The 22,870-nt window shown below is 39.5% G+C and overlaps 1 protein-coding gene across 1 annotated transcript in view; it reads right to left on the bottom strand.

Annotated features, from left to right (window-relative positions):
* PIGA (phosphatidylinositol glycan anchor biosynthesis class A) overlaps positions 1–21,209 on the bottom strand; it is a 404,235-nt gene extending 383,026 nt beyond the window's left edge. The window contains exon 1 of the mRNA XM_044073130.1: positions 20,928–21,209. The gene's annotated coding sequence lies outside the window, so the exon portion shown is untranslated. The remainder of the gene's footprint in view (positions 1–20,927) is intronic.
* Between the last annotated feature and the right edge of the window lie 1,661 nt (positions 21,210–22,870).

A 22,870-nucleotide genomic window follows, 5' to 3' on the forward strand; every position in this document is an offset into this window, starting at 1 on the left:
TAACAGAATAAGTGCATGCAAAAACTGAAAAACTTCCGTTTCACTGTACATTGTTATTTCTGCAGTACTAATGTTGCTGTGTCACCCTTAGCAGAGTTGTTCTAATTTGTTATAATCCAAAAATGACCTAGTGCTAGATTCCACAAAGATTTTTTTTTTCTCTCTGTCCTCATAAAATTATATCAGAGAGGCTTCTTTTCCAGTAGGAATGTTAATTCCAGAGGATTTTTTTGACTGAGTCACACAAGAGTGCCATTTGTACTCATTAAATAATCATCCTGAATCAGAACTGTGACTCCAGGCCAGGATTTCTAGCACAGGTTCAAAGCAGTTACTAGACATACAGTCCAGGAGATCATTAAGTAGCTCAGCCCAAATTTTCAACTGCCCCAAAGCACTCTTTGGTTAAGTGAATTGTTCAAGGTCACACAGCAAGCAAACGAAGGGGAAAATATTCATTTCAAACCCTGTACCCTTAGCACAGGAAGCAGTTCATTAACTAGTCAGATCTTCAGTTCTCTGCACTAACTATCACCAGACGCTGAGATGTGGAGCTGATCTGTGACGGATACCACATGCTTAAAAATACTAAACAAGCAGTTACTACTCATGCTTCAGACTTTTCTGACCCAGTAGCTAAATCTACAGTAAGTAACCTACCAATTTACTTCATATTCTCAAATGTGTAACTGGAGCCGTTGCTCTCCCTAATCAATTCTTTGTAAGAAAATAATCTGCCTATAAGAATCTGCCTATGTTACATATCAGATGATGTACATCTCAGAAAGCAAAAATACAAAGCTAAAAACCCAGAAAGGGTTTCCAATGACACAGAAGTAGTGCTTAAATTGTATTTTCTTTATTACATACACTCTCAGGGCTATTCTGAAAAGGAGAAAAAGCACTTTGCAATAATAAAACTGTGTTTGAGTAGAGTTGTCCTTTAATTAGAACATACAAAAAAGCAAATTATTATGAAGCTTTTTTTTCTTGTAGGAAAGCAACAAGACTAAATGTAACCAAATAAATGTAACCAAATAAAAAATAGTGCAGTAACAAATCACACAAACAAATAATGCACTGGATTTTAAAAAATACATAGCTTGGCAAATGTCTAATGTCTTATTTACAGAGCTGCCATGCAAATGCTGAACTGTACAGCTCTTAACACAGCCCTAAACAATAAATGAGGCAGTACAGAGTGTTCTACTAAGCTTCAAAGACGCTTAGAGCAGCACAGCCTAGCTCACTGTACTGCTACCACTATAACTTCATGCTGCAATGACATCAGGTGATGAAGCATGACTGTTTGGTGGAGTTGGTGCATGGCAAACACCTACAAATCTAGCTATAGATATATATATATATATATATATATATATATATATATATATATATATATATATATATATATATATATATATATATAGGACAAAAAGAAGAGAACATTGCATCACTGTAGTCCACATGTAGTGTTGTATCATGCTTGCGACTCAGAATTGCATATTCCTCTTTCTGAACAATGGCTACTGGTGCCTTTCATCACTAAGTGCACAAAGCCTGTGTTATATGATAAGCTGTTTATCCTTACAGAGTATGTTTTTTCATAGATTCATAGTGGTTATTGCTTTTCAAGACTTGTACCATTATGAACCTGCAAAATTTACAGATACTCAGCATTACTTGCATGCTCAAGCAACTTTTTAACCTCTCCAGGTTGTAAGCATGGCTACGGTGTTCATAGGTTGGTACTAGGCTATCAGCTCTAGGGCCTATACAAGCCTAGCCATAACAATTCCCTGGATATTTCTCCCACAATATTTACTTCCCTGGACCCCTGTCTAGCAGGGCGACTGACGTGATCCCCGGGGTGAATTTCCTATCTTCCATCCAATCGTCAAGGTTCCTTTTGAAGAGCGCCAAGGAGGCACTCTGCTTGACATGGATGTGCAGTCTATTCCGGAGTTTGGGGTGTCTCTGGGTCAGGAACCTATCCCTCCAGCATGTTTTGTTCATTGTGATGACAAGGTTTAGATCCCTGGAGCATGTGGCTCTGAGGGATTGGGATTTCTTTAAGTGGAGCATGTCCAACAGCTCAGGGTTTGACATAGCCTTGTATGTTAAGAAGAGATCGCCTCTGAGTAGACGATATGCCACAGAGTATAGCTGGAGATTTTTTAGACGGTCAGTATAGGGCATCTGCTTTAGGCCTGTGATTCTTTTATAAGTTCATAGGTTGGTACTGGGCTATCTGCCCGAAGGCATATATTAGCCCAGCCACGTTGTGCAGTATTCACCGCCCCTTTAGTAGTTCCCTAGACCCTTGTACTAGCAGCTAGTACCCTTGGCCCCTATCTAGTAGTGCTGTTGGTGTGATCTCCGGTGTGAACTTTCTGTTACCCATCCACTCATCAAGGTTCCTCTTGAAGAGTGATAGTGAGGATCTCTGTCTTATGCAGATCGGGACCTTGTTCCATAGTAAGGGAAGTCTTTGCGAAGGGAATCTATCCCTCCAGCATGTTCTATTCATTGTTGTGTTGAGGTTTATATCCCTAGAGCGTGTAGCTTGAGTAGATTTGGTTTTGCTAAGATGGAGCATGTTCAACAAATCTGGGTTGGACATGGGTCTGTACGTTAGACAGAGATCGCCTCTGAGAAAGTGGTATGCAACAGAGAACATGTAGGACACCAGGAGTCTCTGGCAAAGGATACAACAGATTACAGACTATAAAACCAGGTCAGTTCAGTGTGAAGACAACACTGAATTCCTGGATAGGCTGAACTCCTTTTTTGGTAGATGTGAAGAGAAGAATAACCTGGCTGTTACAGGGCTACCTATAGACCAGGAGAAGGAGGGTGTGTTCAGCCTTAACTCCAATGAAGTGAGATCTCAACTTACGAAGGTGAACCTCAGGAAGGCTGCTGGTCCTGATAATATACAGAGCAAAGTACTTAAAGGCTGCGCAGATCAACTATGCTCAGTTCTGATATTCTCAACACCTACCTTATTCTTGGTAACATTCTCTCTTGCTTCAAGGTGACAAAAATTGTCCCTATCCCCAAAAAAGCTAATCCAGCCTGCCTGAATAATTACAGACCAGTTGCTCTAACTTCAAATGTCATGAAATGCTTTGAGAGGCTAGTTAAAAGGCATCTGTCAGCAAACCTTCCATTTGCCTTCGACCATCTACAGTTCACTTATCAAGCTAACAGATCCACTGTGGATGCTATTTCAATGGCACTCCACCTCTCACTCTATCATCTGGAGGGATCAGCTCAGCATTCAATACAGTGGTTCCAATGCAGCTTATTGACAAGCTTGTACATCTTTGAGTTAGCAAACTCATGTGAAACTGGATCCTTGACTTCTTACAACAGACCACAGAAAACGTGCTGGCAGCACTCAGGATGCATAATACTCAACACTGGTGTTCCTCAGAGTTGTGTGCTAAGCCCTCTGCTGTTCACCATCTTCACCCATGGCTGTTCTGCAAAATACAACATGAATCACATTGACTGGTGTGTAAAGAACAACCTTGATCAGTGATTATGTCCTTATGCCTGGAGACCTATTTTTTAATAAATTAATTGATTTCTAAATTGCGAAGATTAGTCAAGAAAGCCTTAAGATCTGCAGGCACAAAGAAGGCAGATGGTAGATTTTTGTAATACATTTTACACCTCTACAGTATGCGTAATTTCGGTCCTAATTTGTCTTTTGGCTTCTGACTTTTACATGCTCTTTTACAAATACTGAAGATGCCACAGCATATTCAAATGGCTCTACATCAAAATCAACTGGATCTGCAACAATGTAACAACTTTATCCCCAGTGACTCAGCTGCTTCTTAATAGCACAAGTTGCTTACATCAAACTATAACATTCTAGTTACCAAGGTCAACAACCAAATCCCTCCCAAACTACAACAGACATAAAATATGCCACCCAAATCCTTACCGTACCAGAAACAAACGGGATTATCTTGGAGACTAGATCACACCTCTCTTATAGTCCACCTTTCAGACCTAGGAATTAGCCCAAATGCCATCCTTTGTTTCCATGGTTACCTGACTAACTCCTGTACCTCTCTTTCCTCTCCACTACTCAAAAGGTGACTTCAGAAATCTACTCTTACCCCATTCTGCTCTACATATATATCAAACTTCAATCTGATCTTCCATACATTCTCCTCCTATACACAGATGACGTGGTCCTCTACCCCACCCTAAAAACTTTACAGCAAGATCTACAATCTGACTTCAATTGCCTTAGAAAAACCTCATACTAAAATACATCCAAAACAAAATGCAAACCTTTTGGTACTAAACGTAAACTCAGTAGATACAAGAAAAGTTTAGAAATCTACAAATCACAACAGCCATCCCTTAGAGCAAATCTTCTGTTTCCGGTAATTCATCTCTGTTTAAACCCCTCACTCAACTTCCACCTGCATCTTGATAATGCATGTAAAACAATAACCCACTGCTTTTCTGGGCACAAAAATATCTGCTTTTCCCCAACACTGCACTAAATATGTATACAACAGAAAAGGAATCCTACTTCCTCAACTCTGTATCAGCCCACCTCTTATATCAGCAGTCTCTACTAAAACTTCTCCACTATTTAAACAGTAGAAAACAAAATATGTAGATTTATTACACATTTGTCCAGGAAATTAACACCACTGCATAACACTGAAAAAGGCAAACTGACTTTTAGTTAACCAAGGATCAGACCAGCTCCTAGGATCAGAACCATTCAAACTCCTATATAAACATACTAGTCATCCTTTGACCTCAAAACGTATGAGTCATACCCTACATACAAACTAAGAAACTTGAACCACTCAGGCGGCAGGCCCTAAACCCAAGTCCCACACCCTAAGCTACATATCTCTGACCATGTATTGTCAAGTCTTGGCTCAAGCTGTGGGAGTCCTCCCATCTGAAATTAAAGAATCATCTTCTTATTCCAAGTGCTGTTTTCTACTAAAATTGCATTTAATTAAATCAAGCAGATCACACCACTAAGTCAACTATAACGCTACTCCACTCTAACTCCACCAATAAGATCCCCTGCTCCTTTTCCCATTTCTAATTTCTTTTATTCTAATTTCTCAAATGTTTTGAAACTTTTGCACTGCGCATGTGGTAAATTAATATAGCTGACTTACTATGTACCCTAAGCATTACTCTACTTGTATGTCTAGTCAGTTTTTGATTTCCGGCTGAGGCTGAAATTGGTCAGACTTGATTATGGCTCTACGCCAATAAACAAAATCAATCAAATAAATAAGCAAACAAACAGTTCCAGTTGAGACACTTTTCTTGATGTGTAAGATGTCATTAAAAAGGGCAAGAACAGTCCCACACATGAAAAATAAGAAATCACTAATATTTAAGCAGCCAGTGTGGCTTGAATTCACTAGCTCTGCACAGTACTGTGTAAACATTCTGCACGTAGAGCAGAGTCCCAAATCAGGCAGTGTGAAGGGGTGCAATTTGTCACAGGAGCAATCAGCAGTTGTTAATGGTGATGTGGACTGCAGTACTAGTATTTAAAAATGTACGCCAATACTGCATTTGTAAGCACAGAGCTGTGTGTAGTGATTTAATTGTAGTAAGTTGCATAAGACTGACATTCTCAACCAACCCACTTATAAAACAATAAGGAACAATAAAAACTTTAACCCCTCTAATTTCCAAAACAAACTCAAATTATGTGATTAGTCAGTCCTAAAACACCTACCACTGGAGGAAGTGGTAAAATACTTTAATACCAAAATTCCTAGCCATCCTTGACTGCCATGCGCCATCACATTCTATTAGAACTAAAACAAAAGTTGCCCCATGGATTTCAAAAGAAACCAGACAAAATGTACTTAGAAACAAAGTTTGGGTCAACTGGCATGCCACAAAAGCCCCTATAGATCAACTTAAATATAGACAACTAAGGAATAACACAAAAAGATCCATTATGTTAGACAAAAAAACCTTTACTACCATCCACAACAGACACACCAAAACAAGCCTCAAAAGTTTTGGGCAGGTATTAATAAACTTCTTCACCCCGGCCAATCCACCACTCCTACCCCCTCACCTACCAACCAAAAACGTTCAGAAGAAGTTGCCAATACCTTTAATAGCTTCTTTACTGAGACCATCCAATCCTTAGCCAGTCAGCTATCTTCTGGTGGCCAAAATCCAATTGCTACTATACCCACCTCACAACTCTTTCACCTTCAACCAGTCTCCACATCACTTACCTGAACCCTAATTAAGAAATTAAAACCAACCACCCTCTCTGCTGATCTCATACCTGCAGAGTATCTACAAAAAGCTGCGGATGCCATAGCATACCCCATCTCCATCTTGATTAATAGAACTATATCAGAAGCTTCCATCCCCTCTGTCTGGAAGATATCCCATAATATCTCACTCCATAAAGGTGGCAACTCTACAGTGTTATCAAATTACAGACCCATAGCTATTCAATCACCCCTGCCTAAAATTATGGAGAAATGTATTCATAAACAACTGTTGAGCTATCTTATCCAAAACGATCTACTTGCCAACTCTCAGCATAGCTTTAGACCACTTCACAGCACCGCCTCGGCCCTCCTCTCCTTCTCCAACATCATAAACCAAAACCGCAAGTATAACATACTTTCCTCAGCCCTCTTTATTGATCTATCTAAAGCCTTCGACATGGTAAATCACCAAATATTCAAACACACTGAGAACATTTTCCCTAGACAACCAGGCTATCCAATGGTTCCAATCTTACCAGAGTGGTAGACAACAGGCTGTCCTATGGCAGGACAAATTATCTGCCCTCCTATCACCCTTGGAGTGCCCCAGGGCTCCATATTAGGACCCCTTTTACTTTCGGTCTTTATTAATTACCTGAATGCGGTCATTCCGAATGCAACCAGCATCCAATATGCAGAAGACTCCACTTTAATTTGCTCGACCACCTCCCCCTCTGATTTGCAGACTTTAACCAAAAATGCTTTTAAAACAGTTGAAAACTGGCTCTTTAATCATTGACTCATATTAAATCCCAACAAAACGAAGCTGCTGCTGTTCTCCCCCCACCCATATGTCCTCCTTGCCATATGTCCTCCTTACCACCCTTTCCATGAAGTCTAACAACGACACCATTATTTCACCTGATCCGTCTACAGGATTAAACCCTTCCTAACCCCAGTAGCCAGGACTGTTATTGCCCACACACATCTACTCTCCACCCTCCTTTATTCCTCCCCTCTATTCACAAACTTGAGTAAAAACTGACCTTAACAAACTATCAAGCTGCTATAATAACATTGCTAGATTTGCCACTGGTGCAGCGTACAGAACACACCCCTGTCATAATCAACTAGGGTGGATTGAATTGCCAAGCCTACTTCAGTACAACCAAATAATAGTTGCACATAAGATTCTATACCAACCTGAAAACGTGACTATACTTCATAGGTTCATAGGTAGGTACTAGGCTATTGGCCCTAGGGCCTATATAAGCCTAGCCAAAGGTACCCTGGCTTTCACCACCCAAGAAAATTATTTTCCTGTGCCACTGTCGAGCAGAGCCACAGAAGTGATCCCCAGGGTGAATTTCCTATCTCCCATCCAATCATCAAGATTTTTCTTGAACAGTGCTAATGAGGAGCTTTGTTTGACATAGATAGGTAGTTTTTTCCAGAGTATGGGAAGTCTCTGGGACAGGAATCTATCCCTCCAGCATGTTCTGTTTATTGTGGTGACAAGGTTTAGGTCCCTAGCACGTGTAGCTCGTAGGGATTGGGATTTCTTTAAGTGCAGCATGTCTAAAAGCTCTGGGTTTGACATAGCTTTGTGTGTTAGGCAGAGATCGCCTCTGAGTAAGCGATATGCAATGGAGTAAAGCTGCAGTTTTTTTAGATGGTCTGCATAGGGCATCTCTTTGAGGCCGGTAATCCTCTTTGTGAGGTATTTCTGTGGCCTTTCCAGTTGTTGTAGATGTCTTGTGAGGTACATACCAAAAGGGGCATTGTACTCTATAATGGGTCTAATGAGTGACGAGTAGAGGGGAACAATGACCTCTTTTTTCCTGGATGAGAAACCTTTTGTGATGAGGTGTGCCACATAGAAGGATTTCCTGACTACTGTGGCGATGTGATTATCAAAGGAGAGACTTAAAAACCTTATCACCCCCTACAGTAACCTCAAGACTTTATGCTCATCCAATAGGCTACTAGAACAAACAGTCAAAACCAACAACTCAGTTGGTGACTCTGTTCATCAACTCTGTTGGCAAAACTTGGAACTCTCTTCCTACTGATCTTACTTCGGTTCCCTCAATAACTCAATTCAAAAATAGCCTTAAACAGTACTTTAAACACGTTGGTTATGTCCTTGTTCTAATCCTGACTAATTCCTATCCTATAACCATATGTTAAAAGAAGACTTTTTACTTCACTTAGACCATGTGTTACTGTTAGTCTATAAACTGTTTATGCTCCAGCATGTGAGATTATATGTCTTTTTATCCTTTCATTGTATTGTAATACTGAGATGAATTTGTAAACTGTGCTCTTCATGTATAAATGGAATAATTTTCTCAATGTATGTTCTGAGCTTTTCTCCCTGGGCCTCTGCTGAAAATGGACATGTATCCAGCTGGACTATCCCAGTCAACAAATATAAAATAAAATAAATTGTTACAGAAAAAACACATTTTTTCTGAAGTGGGGAGGGGTATACTACCATCATTCATGCAGATACTGCCTTTGTGGCTGTGTATGGTGATTTAACTGAAGCAAGCTGCTTATAACATTAGCTTCACTGAAGAAGACTTTTTTTTACTTCAAGGTAGGGAGATTTTTTTTTTTGTTTCTCAGCTTTGAGGGTAGTGAATTTTTGGAGAAAAAGAGGAACTTCAGGGCTGAAGAGTCTGAGCTGCCAAATTCACATCCGTTCAGATGCAATAACCCACTGGTTAAGGGGGATGGATGGAAGAGACATCACATCACAAGTTTTCCTCACAAAAAAAATCTACTGGAAGGTTTTCCCTAACATAGAACTTGAAGAATCACTACTCAACTGATAGTTCCATACTTCATCTTATGTCCTCATAAATATGCATATTCCTGAACAAAGTCATGAGTGGGTACATAATTTACCGCCACAGCCTTTATCTTCATAAATCTTGAAAAAAAATGAAATGGTCTCAAAATGTTCCACAAAACAGAGCGGTCCTTTTCTGGGTTTACAGATTATAAAATAATACCTGCATACAACACCAACTTTTCGTGATTACCATATCAATAATATCCTGAGTACCTTTTCTCTTTGCCAAATGGCTCTAAGTATAAAGCAAATAGCAAATGGGAAAGAAGACACCCCTGCCATGCTCCTTTGTTCAAACACAAATGTATCTGAGAAGAACCTTCCCACTTTAATTCTTGCCTCTGGTCCATCATATATCCTCCTAGTTAAACTTATTATTGTATTAGGGACTGCAAATCCTTCCATTGCCCTACTTGTATCTTAAATATTTCTACCAACCCCTAGAGCATCTTTGATTATTTTTATTTTATTTTTCTTGTTATAGGCTCCCTAAGTTTGGCAACAACCATTTCTACTGCCCAAGCTGTTGTGTTAAAAGTTACTGTTATAATCAAAAAAATAGTTGCAATCCTTCTAAACTCACATATATTACCCAGATACTCCCCATCTTCTCATTAGCACTCAGCATTTGCACCTCTTCTTGTTCTGTGCAAGTCCCCTTATTTTGCAATGCTTTAACCTTTGTCAACCCCCTAAGTAATTTATATTACTTCTTAACCATATTGCTTTCGCTTTTATTTCTACCCTGTTTATAAACTCAAGTTTCACTTTATCCCATTCACTAGCTAGCACTTCTAAAGCTTCAACTGCTTTTTGCTGAAAAGCTGTAGGATCCTTCCAAGCCAGTGTTTTCTCTTCACCTTTTCTGGCTGATTTTCTTTCAGGTTCTCCAAATTTCTTCTTTGCTGGCATCTAGGCAATATACGTACTAGCCAATACATAATTTTATCCAAATAACAGTTTGATGGTACTCTTTTTTTTCCAGTTTCAGTTTTCACACTAGGAGAAATGAAATTAAGCTGCTGATCAGTGTGCAGCAATCTTGGAAGTCTCTACTAAATGTCCTCGGCGCTTCCTTTTTGGCATCCAGCCTAGAACATGCCACTGTACTGACTGTAAACAAGACTGTTTGGAAAATCTACTCTCTAAAAGCAGGTCTAAAATTTCAACTCCCAATGAAGGAAGATTCACAAGAAACTACTTGCTTTCAATGGTGCTTCATATGAAAAACTACCGACAACAGTACACAAGGGGGAGAATTGGACTGTTTTAATGGCAGAACAATGAAAATTCTCACCCCTTTTCTGACAGTTAAAAAGCATTACACGAGTCATATTCAATACCCTTACAGGAGAATATCTTCCCACATCAGACAGCCTTGACAATATATTACAGCTATGTTATGTTCTGTGTTACAACTGGTGACCCAAGTGTGACACCCTTCAAATAATCTATGCCACAGATTGTTCTTTTGTGGTCCGCTACTGAAAAAAAAAAAAACGCTGGCCGTCTGCCTTATTAAGAATTTGACTTCTACTCTTGGTCTTCTAAAAGCACCCAATGAAGGAATATGTATTTTTTCCTTTACAAACAGAAGTGAATATTGTTAAATCAGCAGTTATTTCATTTGTTTGGAACTTTTAATGCAGTTTCTCTTCCTTGGGAGACTTATTGCAGCACTGGTGCTACTGCTGTTACTAGGGCCTGGCTTAGCAACTGTGGGGTTTGTGCTGCTACACTATCTGGCACCCCTCAACTCTAGGCTGCATTGTAAAACAAAAAGGCTACAACTTATACTAAAAAGTGCCAAAGCAAGAGGTTCAATGCTGACAACAAACAGTATCAGAACTCAGAAATGATGCTACATAAATGAATGCTGTAATGCACTATTGACAGTTCGTGCCCTCTGACACGTTGTGCTGGGGGGGGGCTGCCTCCTTTGCCCCACCCTAGCTACACTTCTGTTTCGGGACCCTTAGGCAACAAACAATACCTCTCAACTCAAGAAGTTTATGCAAAGACAACAGGGGAAATAAATGTCCATTTTTTTTAAACATTTACTCTAACTCACTTAAAAAGTTAACATAATGACTGATTTTGCATCAGCGTGCATTTTCAGAGCAATTACTGACTGACTGCAAATTATTCTCCTTTGGTCTTCAAGATGAAGACCTATATTCCCCTTATTTCAGTCCTAAGGCTGCCAGGAGTTCAGCAGGTGCCATCAGTGAGGGAGCATACCTCAACCTCTTTGAGGCAAAGATTCTGGCCAAAGCCAAAAAGAATGAAGGGAAAAAGATTCCCAAAAATCAGGGACAGATTTAAATACTGCATTTAAGTTGCTAGAATAACAGGTTTTGCATTAGCATGTATTTTCTGAAAGATATGAAGTCCAAATTCCAATGTTTATTATTTAGTGATGTTAATCTTCAAATATTTTTGCCAAAAATCACAAGATTTTTATGAGGAACAGACCAAGAATACATAGCAAAAAATCTGGACAGTCTACTTAATTCTAGATGTTGAGAGGTACGCATGAAGTGTAGTACAGTTGTTGTTGTCTTTCGGCTTTTCCCGGTTAGGGGTCGCCACAGCGGAAGTCCGGTCCGCTAATGATTGGCAGTAGATTTTCACGAATGCCGAGGTGCCAGCTCGACGTTCAACCTTCAACTAAGGCACACCCATTTACGCATGTCTTTCGAATGCCCACCCAACCGCGGGGAGGACATGCAGACGCCACACAGAAGGCACTCCCCGCACTCCAGCCGAGAATCGAACGGGAGAACATCTTGCTGTGAGGCAACAACGCTACCGCTGCACCACCGTGGAAGTCTATGGAAGTGTAGCACAGTCATTTTCTAAAATTCAAATGCCTGTATATTTTAACAAATGCTGGTACTGCATTTGTGGTCATGGCTGAAGTACTCATTCTATGGCAGAAATTTATATCAAGCGGATTGCTACAGTTTCAAGAAGAATATGTATTTACAATATAAACGTACAAAGAATTAACTGTTTTTATTCTGTGTGTGTTTTTAGTGCAAAATCAAATAACCCTAAACTTCAGAGGACAAACTACATCTGAACAATGACAGGATCAAAAGGGCAGAAGATAGTACAGTAAAATCTCACTTAACCGGCACCCATGGGGGGATTGGTAGATGCCGGATAACTGTAGTTTCTGGTTGCTTGAGAGTTACTATTAAAAACAGGCCTGACTAATACTGTACCCTATACTATTTGTTTGGTTTGACTTATTCTTAGGTTGGGGAGGGAGGGAATTTATTCCTATCTTTCTTTTTTAAAACTCTAAAATGTAAGGCATGTTTCTGTGTGTGTGTGTGTGTGGGGGGGGGGTGACAAAGTGCAACACATGAAAACTGTACTGTATTTATTCGATTTTTTTTCTGGTTGCTTGAGGTCCGGTTAACTGAGAGTTTACTGTAGAACAATAAAGCTACGGGCACAGCACTAGAGAGATCCTAAAAAAACTATTAACCTGATGCAAGAGAGATGGCACGGTGGATTATCTCAGTTACAGCAGTCGTCAGAAATACTCCTACATCAATTACTCCACCCTCCCAATACTGGAGTCATAAAAGAAGGATTAAAAGTAGCAACTAAAAAAACGCTGGCTGGTATGAGCTAAAAATGTGGAGTTAGTCAATGTCAAAAACACGGCAGAGAAGGAATGATCAGTAAGACTGCTATTAAACAGAGCACTAAGCCCTGAGAGTAGTAGAGAAACACTGGTTCAACATAAAAGACTTATCAGAGGTTATTCAAACAGAAAAGAAAACAAACTGTGCACATGAGCAGGCACCATAACTGAATGATTATATTTAAACTGTTAATTAAACTGTGTGATTTTAATAAAATAGTCATTCAGACTTGTTTACTACTCTACTCTTACTATAAAGTTTTCTTCTTAGTATAATGCTTTATCACAAAACAATTTCTATAACAAATGAAATTCACACCAGTAAATCTTAAAATTAGGAGAAAGACAGCCAACATTAATAAATAAAATATATTCCAAAATACAGTTGTAAGAAAACATAACAGTAAATTTCAAATGATGACTACTGCAGTAGCCCTAACTATACAGACTAAATTCTGCCAAGGATATAACAGATGGCCAGCTTCCAAAGCTTCAGGGCACCCTCTACATTCCCAAACCATTAGTCAACTTAAGCTGAGCTGACTAAAATTCAGGTATGGGTACCAAACCCTTCAGAGTTTTCATGCCAATGGACAGACAGAGGCTGAGCCCTGAAAGGACAATGTTAGCAACAACAAAAAATAAATACAAGCGCACTGGCACAACCAACACACAAAAAAAACAAAACAAAAGGGGGGATGGAGAGAGGGGCTGGCTACTGCAGCAGTGATAATTTGAACATCTACTGTTATGGCAAGTTTATTTACACAACTGCATTATGTCCATCATATGGATCACTGCTGCACTAGCTTTAGCTATACAGGTAGATTACCCTAGCTTACTATATTTGGGAGACGGAAGAGTCCAGGAGCCCCTAGAGAATGGTCCTAGCAAAGCCTAATCTAGAGGAGGAATCAAGCTTTATAAATGCCTTGCAAACTTATGTAATGACAACCAAGTAACTACTGCTAGAACACTCCAACCCTTTCCAAAAAGCCATAGATGAAGTCAAGACCCTAGCAGAGTGAGCCTTGACCCTGCCTGGAATAGTTCTGTTATAAGTATAACAAAAGGTAGTAACCTGAGACAGACATATGGAAATAGTCCGCTTTGACAAAGAATTCTCTTCTTTCTTCACAAGAAATGAAAATCGTTCACATCTTTTGATCAGTTGAAGTTTTGTCAACATAGTACCAGAATTATCTGGAGACATCCAAGGAAGAAATATCCTTTCTCCTTGATTTTTTTTTAAGTTCAGAAAATAAAACGGGAGATAAATAGTTCGGCTTACAGTAAACTTGAATATCACTTCAAGCGTAAACGAAGGATTAGTTCTCAAAGAAACCCTGTCTCTGTGGAAAATGAAATGTGGTGAGTCAACCCTAAGAGCTTGCAACTCAGATACTCTTCTTGCAGAGATCAGAGCAATCAGTAAAACTTGTTTTCCGTGTTATGAACCTCAAGTCAGCCAGATAAGTTAGTTCAAATGGAACAAGTGTTAGGTTCTCTAACGCAAAATTAAGATCCCAAGGAGGGAGCACCAGTTTTCTTGGAGGCCTCTTATGCAAAACTCCTTTCAAAAACATTTTGACATCAGAATGTATTGAAAGAGGAGGATCCATGGGCAGACATGTTGAAACAGGTAATAAATTAACCTTGATAGAGGAGTAACAAAGACAATAGGATAGTAACTCACACAGACATTTTAAAAACAGAGAACAACTTGCCCAGAATGGGTTTTGTGCTGTTAGCATCAACAAGACAACCTTTTCCATTTGGTTATATAGAATTCTCCAAGTGCAAGGTTTCCTGTGTCTATTAGTACTGACTGTACATCCTCAGTAAACAGGTGCCTAAAGGGAATTAAGGCCCTATCATCCAGGCAGTCAGTTGAAACTGACTGGAATCGGGCTGTATCAAAAACGCTCCTGATCTTGTGTAAGTAGATTCATTATGTGAAGAAGCTTGTCTTACCTGCCACTGGCTACTTCCAAAAGAAGGGAAAAGTACTGTTGCCTGGGCCAGAAGGGAGACATCACAATGATCATGGGGAATTCCTTCTGAATCTTCAAAGTACCCTGGATATCAGTTGAAAGAGTGGAAAAGCATACATGAACATTCCTGTCCAAGGAAAGGAAAAGGTATAACATGTCTTTCAGGTCTTCTTGCATGGACTCCTGGAATCTTGCCAGCTTACTGTTCAGAAAGGAGGCAAATAGGTCTACCTGAGGAACACCCCACAGATGGATCAAATCTTGGAAGACCCCCTGATCTAGTTTTCATTCATGAGGGTCTGCCCTTGCCTGCTCAACTTATCTGCCACGCAATTTTGCTCTGATGGAATAGAAAACACCTCTAGAGTGAGACTGTGCCTTGAAGCTATATCCCAAGCCAGCATGGCTGGTCTGCAAAGGGGACATAACATGATACCCCTTGCTTGTTGATATACCACAGTTATGTGGTATTGCCCGTAACAACTTGAAGAGGTCCAGGAGACCAAAGATGATTCACAGAGTTGAGTGCCTTGAACAGGACAAGCATTTATTTTACTTTTATGTGCTTGTGTCTGTCCTTGGTGTACCACAAACCTTGCACTTTTATCCTACCTAAAACTGTTCCCATTCAAAGTCTGAGGTGTCTGAGATAACTGACTGCTTTGGAATAGGGCGGGAGAAAGGGAGACTTGGATTTAGGGAAATTTGTTGTTGCCACCAAGTGATTTCTTTTCTGACAAACTCCAGCACGGACATTTGAAATGACAAAGGCTTCTGGTGCAGCAACCAGAGATTTCATATACCACTGTAACTTTCTCAAGCAAAGTCTTGTCAGGGATATCAAGAGAATCATAGAAGCCATGAGACCCAAAAATCCTGATTTATTCCCTTGCAGTGAGCAAAGTCTGAGTGTAAAAACTTAGAAGTAGATCTAGATATAGATGAACAATGGTTTCAGTGCACGGAAGGTGTCCTGGAAGCTGCCAGCTGTTATATCCTTGGCAAAATATAGCCCATATAGCCAAGCAGTAGTGATCAGTATGAACAACAAAGAATATTCAAATAGTTATACAGAAAAAATTAAATAATACTAATACAAAATAAGTTACCACTAAAGTTAAAATAAAGCAAAATGAAAATGCTATTTCAATGCATTACAATCTTCACTTAACTGTACAAAGTGTCTGCTTGAAGAGACTGAAATGTACTTTTGTCATCGTTTTTCTTATCCTTATGCTTACTCTAATGTAATCATCTTAATGCTCTCTCACCAAAGGGAGACCAGGTCATGGATGAAAAGGGCACCTGGTCCAGACCACTACCGGATTAAAAAATAGATCAATAAAAACTCAATATATCTGAAGGATTCACAAATCTGGATTTACTTAATTTTTTAGTGATAGTTATAATTCATTCTAAAAATAAAGTTATGATCCAATAACAGAGCTTATTGCCTGATACTTGCTCCAAACAATAACGTAAAGAATGCTGCCATAGTTATAATCTGTATTTGAAACCAGTTACTGGCAGCAGCAATAAAGGCAGCAAATGTTTTAATGCAGGGTATACCAGTTTCCATTGCAGACATGTCCTACACTACAAGACAAAAGGAGGAAAACATTTGGAGAGCTATAGACTTACCTATGAGTTTTCGGGATTTCCACTTCTTTATGCTCCCAGGCCAGTTACACTGAAAGCTTAAACTAAGGAGACATGTACATTTTAATCCTATGCAAGATGCTGAGTGGTGCTTGTCCAAAGGGAGGTAAATTTTACATTGACAAAAGATGTAAAAACTGAGTCGTAAGGACCATGCTCGACCACAGCAAATACTGGGCCCAGTTTAGGAAATTTTTGGAACCTCCAGGTCATAGTCCTTTCAGCGCTAATCCCCCATCAGCTATGCAACATTCCTCTCCTCCCCCAGTCCCATCACCACCTCCCTCTCACTGCCTACTATTTTAGATTAGGTACAAAGACAACTAGTTCCTTTGCATGCAGAAGTTTGCGCAAAACAAGGCACTCCTGAACTGGGGAATATAGTCTTGGCACCTCAAGAAAATGACTGTAGCTATTTAGGTGCATGTGTTAGAAGCAAGCACACACCAGGGGCATAATACCTCCACAATGATGCAGCTATTTACATCAACCACTAATGAGTGGCGATAGGGACCAAAACAAAAAAATTTCAGGACGGTCGATCTAATGAGTGTGGGGATAGGGACCAAAACGTAACTTCTGAAGGGCGATTGTAATGAGTGGAGAGAGGAACTGAAGCATAGAACTTCTGACGGTCGCGTATGACAGCTCCAAAAGAAGGGAGGGCAGATGGCCAGCAAGCAATGGAGTAGTAATACAATTGAAAAAATGTCATTTCTGTATAATGACTTTATTTGTGCCAAAAAGTCGTCACTTCAAATAGACAGTAAGGTTGCAGAATCCATTTTATTTTATTTTCAGACTACCCTTAATTTATGAATACGAGTGACACTTAAATGATCCGAAACAGAATACTTAAACACAAGTAGTGTTCCAACATAATGACGTCATCTGCAGTTATCACATACAGATTTATCCAAAATTAAGAAAAACAGCTCTGCTGTACGTTAATGTATGCACTTGGCAGATCTCAGCAAAGGGATCTTGAGATGTAAAATTGTAGGTGATGACTAACAGTAAGAATTACACAGCAGTATGTCTCACCTAGATCATACAGGCTGAGACAGCCTCATTTCTGAAACAACTTGAGATTTGAACAGGCAAAAGACATGGTTGAACTTTAACGATCTGTGGCAGTGAAAAAAGGAAGTGAAGAAATTCAAGAGACACAAAAGGATTTCATAGCACTAAATAACTCCTAGATGATATAATGGAAGTAATAATTACTGAGATGTGGTTAACCACAGTGGAAGGTGGAGTTTTACCTAGTACCAGCATCCACAATAAAGTAAAGTAAACACCATACCATTTAATTCATATCAGCTAATAGATATGAACAGAAGTTTTGTTTCCACTAGTATGTTGTTGTGTCTTTCGGCTTTTTTCCCGGTTAGGGGTCGCCACAGCGGAACTCCGGTCCGCTAAGGATTGGCAGTAGATTTTTACATGCCGAGTTGCCGGCCCTGATGCACAACGTTCACCAAAGGTACGCCCATTCACGCATGTCTCCACACAGAAGACGCTCTGGCTGAGAATCGAACAGGACAATGTCTTACTGTGAGGCGACAACGCTACTGCAGCACCACCACCGTTTCCACTAGTATATATAACAAAAATGCATGCAGCTGCTTAAAAAATAAGCATTCACATTCAGTTTCTAAATTTAAGCTTAAAATGTTTGTTTGCCATGCAATTAAATGAATGGATGGATTTTGGATACAAAACAGAAAATACAAACAGTACAAAGACAACAGAGCAAACCTGCCATTCCTAATTATTATAAAAACTGAATATACAGATAAATAAGACTACAGAGAAACAGCATATGCATCCATCTAACACAGTACTGATCATATACTAATACCTTTTAATTAATGACCAGATATACTACGGCAGATATGACACACCATGTCAGGGACAGCTAAATGGAGCTACAGCCTTTAAAGGAGTTTGCAAGTCTCTAACAAACCAACAAGAACAGAGCCAGATTTTAGCTTGGAAATCTTTTCACAGTGGTTTTGAAAGAAGGGAGGGAGGGTACTGACCTGATGGATACAGATAAGGAGTTGCAGGCCTTAGCAACCTTGTACGAGTACAAACAATGCCCAAGCAGATCTTATAGGTTTGTAGACAGGAGTTTTTGGTCACTGGATCGCAATGACCAACGGAACATAGCTGTGTAGAATAGTTTTAGTGCTAGGCATGCAGATGGAAGATGGATAATTTTATAGGTGGGAAAAAGCTTTGTATATGTTAGCTGATGAGACAGTTCTAACCAATTCTAACCAATTTAAGCTTTTTAATGTTATACAGCAGCGGGTTCTGAAAGGGGTATTTACTGCAAATTTAGCAACTTTAACAGCATTGTTCAAGCTTTAATTTTTGTGACGCCTGAGGGTTAGTAAGGATGGGAATGCCATAAAAAGAGTCCTCAAAAATCTGGAGAGTGGAGAGGCTAAAGGCTGAAAGTTCACCTAAAATGTCTGTGTTCTTTTTGAAGCATTTTGACAAATATCCATATGTTAATGGATTTAATCCCTTTGTAATTTCTGTACTGCTTATTTTCATTTTTGTATCATTCCAGTCTCCTTTTACTCAAATAGTGTCCACAAATGTGCATAATATTCAAGCTGTTGTCTCACCAGGACTTCAGAGTGGAAGCAAGACTTCTAGGCTTGCCACCTTTCAAATGCCCAAAGTGGGACATTTTTGGTGCAAATGTCAGATTTCGCTGGGCAAAACATACCCACGGCCAGTACAAAGGACCGAACTTCACTTTTTTTGCCTAAATAAAAGCTTATTCTTGTAGCATTTTAGTTACATATTCTGTTTCTTATAACATGTAGGTGTTTCAGATACAGTATAACTGTCTTATGCAACTATTATATAAAATACATTGCCCTAAAATATCAGGACATTTGACATTTTTTCAACTTTTTTGCAGGATACAACTGCCCAAAGAGGGACTGTCCCTCGCAAAATGGGACAAGTGGTAACCCTAATGACTTCTAGAATTTGTTTGGCCTTCACCACTTTTACTTTGCTTAGCTCCAAAAGTCAACAAACACAGGCACCTGCACGTACGGATGTGCACGGACCAAACCAAAGGCAGTAAATGAAAAAACAAAAAGGTCCAGCACAGAGAGGGTGATAACTCAAATTATTTTATTAAGGTAGCTCAAAAAACAAACAGCATACCGGTTTTGGCAACAGCCTTCCTCAGTGCTTCCGAAACCGGTATGCTGTTTGTTTTTTGAGCTACCTTAACAAAACAGTTTGAGTTATCACCCTCTCTGTGCTGGACCTTTTTGTTTTTTTCATTTAGATCCAAAAGTGTCATTACTTTTAAATGTTGCAAGGACCATCACAACCATTCAGCCCCTTCCCTGCCCTTGGCTCTACAAGATCTTCCTTTTCATACCGTACATTGATTTTAGGCAGCCAAAATGAATGCCCTTATACTTGCAAGAATGAATGCAAGACATCATTTATCTATGCAAAATCCCTTCTCAAACTCTCCATTCCAGTTCCTATCTATAAGTAAATTCTCTACCAATGCAATGAAATTAGGTACGAGTACTCTAAACAACACGTCTTCTCCAAAAACTTTCCTTTCCTTACCACCACATACAAACTCCCTGGCATCCACCTCTCTTCCCATCTTGCTTGCTTTCAGGCCCACATCTGTTCCTTTACTCCAGTAGCATTCACTGTAACACAAACTAAAATGCTAAACTAAAAAAAAAACTAAATTAAAAAAAACTACATTTTCAACTCATTTTTAGATTACAAAAAACTGCAATTCTCTGCACTGATAAAATAACTGCTACCCTCAAGTTATGCATTAGTAAGACAGGGGCGTGTATATAACAAGAATAATGTGTGTCTTTTAAATAACCAAAAATACTGCCTCACAGTCTTTACAATGCGATTCTATCTGCAATTAAGTTTACCAACTACGTGCGCAGCCTACCCGTACACAATCGGTCTCTGAAGATGAGGTGTGAATACAAATAGCCGGAAAAACCTGCTCAGCAGTACTGAACTTTGACAGCAGTATCGGAATAGACATATATTCAGACGTGACAAGCTAGGATACTTGCCCGGCATCAGAAGCATTTATCGCACTCTCTACAGCATACCTCTCAACTTCTAAGGACAAAAAAATCTGGACAAAGCCAAAAGTAATGGGAGACAGCCAAAATAGGGACAATTTTTAAATATTACTCTTATACACTTGGTTGCTAGAATTTTGTGTTGCCCTACATTTTTGAGGAATATGGAGTATGAAAGACAAATGCTATTTTATTTGTGAATCAGTTTCTCACCAACTTGCTAGAAAACCACAAATGTTATGAAAACTAAACCAAAAATATGGACATTTTGTGAACATCTGTACAGTTGAAAGCTATGCCAGTACTTCGTAAAGTGTCGTGATAATCATAACAGTTTACAAGCAATGCTAAGCCACACTTACACTCTTATAAATATCTTAAACTTACCATTATAAGATTCACAATTTAGCACTTTGATGATCTTGGTTAAAAAATCCATATCCTCTTAAAATGAATGCTACTCAGCCTCTATGGATCCAAACACTATCACTTCCGTCTTACGTCAGCGGCATTCTTTTGACCTTGCGCGTGCGTTTACATCCTCGTCTTAATGCTGTTTAATTTCTTTGGATATTTTCGCTTTGATTTTGCTTCGTATTTTTACAGTCTGTCGTAAAAAAAGATATATTATTGACATACAGTCAGTCAGGACTGACAAGACGCCAGCATGTTTATACGTCGTATTGTTCAAAAATGCTGTTCTGTTATTATTTTAAATGGATTTTGACGTTGGACCTTTGTCACCCCCCCCAAATTTTGTATGGTTGTCCAGCATTTTTATCAAAGATGTTAAAAAGTGCGTCTTACGTTTTTTATGCCATGACAATGTTGTTCATTCTTGTAAGGAAATGCAAGCACTCCTTAGCTAGCAGCACCTTGAGTTTTGCTTGAAAACTAAACAGTCTCCATGAGACAGCTGCTTGGAGTTAACACCCAGTAACATATCCAAGTGTACTTTTAGGCTGGCTTTTGACAGTGCTGTAGTTAATAAGCCCCGATGATGACAAGATTTACTTGCTTTTCTGCTTCGACACCTCACCTTCCGTGACAAATCTCTATTCTCAACCTGTTTGCTCCAGAAATCCGGAGAAAGCCAAAATAGTGGGGGAACAAAGGGAGAAAACCAGGACAGATTTTAAATATTATTTTTGTAAATTCAGAATGCTGTTTAAGGAAGGTTTGCGTATTTTCCTGAGAGACACGAGCCTGAAACTCAAATGGCTTTCATTGTTTAGTAACTGCAAGCCTCAATGGTTTGCCAGAAAATGACAAACTTTAGGAGGAACAAAACAGAAATGCAAAAATCTGGATATTCTGTAAAATTCTGGACAATTGAGAGATATGCTCAAGTGTCCTCATTAGGAGAAACATTCCTCAGTCTGACAATTAAAAAAGTTCATGTTTCTCATTCCTTCACAGTAAAATCATTCAAACATTCAGTATGTTATAAACAATACATAAATAAATGCCCTGTTGGTACAGTAGCAGAAAACAGAAAACCAACAGAGCACAGATGTGGTGTAATGTAATACCTTTTATTGGACCAACGTGGGTTTTGCAATTACTCAAGATTTTTAGCATGGAAAGGGCGTATGCCAGCTCGAATAATTGCAAAACCTTTGTTGGCCCGATAAAAGGGATTACATAGGATCATAGGAAGTTACTAGGCTATTGGCTCTGAAGCCCTTATAAGCCTAGCCAAGAGTTTAGCCCATGCATAGACAAATCAGCATCCGATGGCCCTGTCGACGGGCATCCCTCAGTAGTGTTCACTTACTGCATGTCCCTTCCTAAAACCCCTGGAATAACTACATTATATTCCTACTTCTCAGTGAACTGCAGCTCCACATTGGTGCATAAATAATAAAAACAAACAGAAAGGCAACATTCAAACTGAAATGATAGGCTGCCCTATTTCTGCAGTTGCTAACCTCACTGATTGTTTTCTATTTGTTGACTGCTGCTCCTCCCGGAAGGTGTAATTTGCTCCGTTCCCCCTTCAGGCTCACTCTGCTCCCTTAACCTGCCCCCAAATCTCACCCACTAGGTTCATAGGTAGGTACTAGGCTATCGGCCCTGGGGCCTATACAAGCCCAGCCAAAAAGGTACCCTGGCTTTTGCCACCCAAGAAAATTATTTTCCTGTGCCCCTGTCAAGCAGAGCCACAGAAGTGATCCCCGTGGTGAATTTCCTATCTCCCATCCAATCATCAAGATTTTTCTTGAAGAGTGCTAATGAGGAGCATTGTTTGATATAGGTAGGTAGTTTATTGCAGAGTACGGGAAGTCTCTGGGACAAGAATCTATCCCTCCTGTATGTTCTGTTTATTG

Source organism: Protopterus annectens, chromosome 5.part1 (genome assembly GCF_019279795.1).
Source record: "Protopterus annectens isolate FY-2018-M chromosome 5.part1, PAN1.0, whole genome shotgun sequence".
In the NCBI taxonomy this organism is placed as follows: Eukaryota; Metazoa; Chordata; order Ceratodontiformes; family Protopteridae; genus Protopterus; species Protopterus annectens.